Consider the following 3,158-nt stretch of genomic DNA (forward strand, 5'->3'; position numbering starts at 1 on the left):
CAACTTTTATACCCTTAATAAATTCTAATCATATTTCTTTTGTAACAAGTATTAGAATTGTGCAACAATTTAATTCTTTCTCTATCTGATCTGTTGGTTATTCAAATCAAACAAGGAGACTAGAGATCTCCAATTCGCTACAGTTTAATTTGAGAAACAAATCCCATTTGGTCTAGAAGTCGAGGTTCTTGTGTCGTTGCTAAATGTTTGTCCATATGAGGCTGTTGGAAAGGATCCATAAGTTGGTTATTAAGAGAAAGGTTATCTCCATGGAATTTTATGTATTAGTTGGAAAAAACCGAAGGTAGGCGTCAAATAAATGAATTATCTAATATATATATATATAAAGCGAGGCGTGCGCAGATGTGCTGTGTGCCCCAAGATTTATTTATCTTTTACCTGGTTTTTTTGGACTTTTTTCCCATTTAAATTCTTTTCTTTCAGTTCTACCCACTTATTTTCCTTAATTAATATAACCACTGAAACCCGTTACTTTTAGCCAGCCACATAGCAGCACTAAATCGCACCGTTTCGAAACTGACGGTCGGTCTTCCCCTTCTTCACCAATTACCATTAACCATACTTCTCAAAAAAGAATCTACAATCAAATTATACCTTCACAAGCACATCAACTGCTTAACAGAGGTGAAAAATTCAACCCACCGGCTGCTTTATTTCAAATCATATACTTAAGTTTCCAATTATAATGGCAACAGAGGCTAAGAAGAAATCTGTTGAGGCGAAGAAGTTTACTTTTTGTATTCAATAATGTTTAATTTGGTATTATTAACGTGCCAAACTCACTTTACATCCAATATTTTGCTCCTCGATATTTACGGCAGTCTCACAATCTCCCTATTCACTAAAATTTTGGATTTTTTTATCCAAAAGTTGTGCTTTAAATATGATATTCACCTTTTATTTGTATAGGAAAAACATTTTGGACTGTGTTTTCAATATCCCTGCCGCCAATATCTCAACCTTTTGTTCATTTGCCTTCACTTTCTTGCAGGTCCGATCACAAAATGGACTAGAAGCATTTTCAGTCATTGGAGCAAAAGATAAATCATTATCATCGTTAATTGGTAATGTCTTCTTCTTTCCATTTCCTTCTATGTTAATTTTTTATATCACGATCTACTTCTATTTAATTATTGTTCCTACTTCTATTTAATTATTGTTCCTACTCTCTGAATTTGAGTCTATTAACAACATAAACTTGAGAATTGGTAAGGTTTCTTAAATAATAGTAGCTTTCTTAATGGTAAATATTTAATTGTTAAAATCCATTCACACCCGATGTTTACACACCAACTCAATTAGTATATTAAACTATGTTTCTTTACGTTTTAGCACTTAATTATAGTTAATCAAGACGAATTTTAATTAATATCTGGGCGGTGGTTGTGCCACGTGTTGGTTTTATGATCACTTAATCTCTAATATTGGATTATCTTAGTCGTAACATGTTTTTATATGAGAAAAAAGAAGAAAAAGATAAATATCGAGAACATCAATTTTAAAGACGTATTAAGTAGATACAATCATATACTCCCTTTGTCCCAAAAAAGATTAAAACTTTTCGCTTTTCGAGAGTCAAACGAGTTATTCTTTGACTATAATTTTTCACATGTCTTTTAAATTATTAGTTATGGTGATTTATAGTACTTTTTACATAATTTCCAAATATGTAAATTTTTATTCCGAAAAAAATTTAAAAATTCTATGTTCTAACACACGATCAAAATTAAGAAGTTTGACTCTCAAAAAAACGAAAAGTGTCAATCTTTTTGTGACGAAAGGAGTATTGTAATAATGTTTTTGTAACTCAGAAAATAAATATATACAATCACAAATAATATATCTAATATTTTTTACTATAATTGAGATTGTCTGAAAATAAGTATCTATAAATGTTTCAAAATTGAATGTGTGCCACACGAAATTTAAATGAAGAAAATATTACTAATTCCATCGTGATTGGTTCCACCATTCTAGGATATTTTTTATTGGATAAACCACCTCGTCAGCAACAGGTAAGACCAAATCTTGAGGAGGAAATGGCCTTGGACTTACGTGTCATCATAATCCTTCTCACACTTGTTGGCCTTTTTCACATGTTTCGATTAGTATATAAAAAATAATATCTAGTTGGCAACAAGTGATCGTCTAGTTTCATCCACTTGTTAAATGACGAATTACATAAATTCCAATTTACATATACATTAACATTGCTGTACATAAATTAGTTTTGTCATTTCCTGCAACTATAAAATACAGATATTTATGCGTCAACTATGATTTTCAATACATATGCTACCAAGTTGCATCATTTTTATTAAAAATACGACGTGGAGGTGTATAACCATACGTTTAGACGATTAAGAGGGTGTTTGGCTAAGCTTGTAAGTTGGTTAAACTAGCTTATAAGCTGGTCAAATTAGTTTTGTTTCACCTTGAAAATACGAACGCTAAATTTATATGAGGAGTGCGCAAGATAATAATGCTAAATTCAATTAAAGATTTGAACAAGGCGATATACAATGGAACAAACAAATAATCGGATCTAACGAATCTTTCGGATTCGCGTATTGATCGGGCCGGAACCGAGGTCGGTATCCTTTTGTTACGAGCTATCAAGAAACACAATCGAAGTAAAATTCAAGAACGAGATGGGAACGGATGCTATATTCTTTTATGATTATTGATGTGAATCCTTTCTCTCTTACACGTGTTCTTTGTCACCCGATCTTACTGTGATGGGCAGAATGCACCCGACCCCATATTCGGGTAGGCGAACCCGCTAACTCTTATTACACATATGAACTTATGGATTAGTAAGAGATGAACACATAGATTTTTTTTTTTTTTTTTTATAAACGAAAATGCGACATCATATAAGGCTCGTGACACGAAACATAATAACATATCGCCGGGGCGGTTTCCAAAAAACCTTCCCCGACTCTCGCAAATCTAACTCGAAAATTCAGGCACATATCTAAAATCCAACCCCGGGGAAGTGGAGCCCCACTCGGGGATTTCATCTGTCTCGCTCATGGGGGGTACCCGGCGGGAAAGCGGAAGAAAGGGGGCGACGAAACTTGAGATGAAACAGGGGGTTAAAATAAAAAAGAACATAATCTTGCACAACGGAAGAG

This window comes from Lycium ferocissimum, chromosome 4, assembly GCF_029784015.1.
Source record: "Lycium ferocissimum isolate CSIRO_LF1 chromosome 4, AGI_CSIRO_Lferr_CH_V1, whole genome shotgun sequence".
NCBI lineage: Eukaryota > Viridiplantae > Streptophyta > Magnoliopsida > Solanales > Solanaceae > Lycium > Lycium ferocissimum.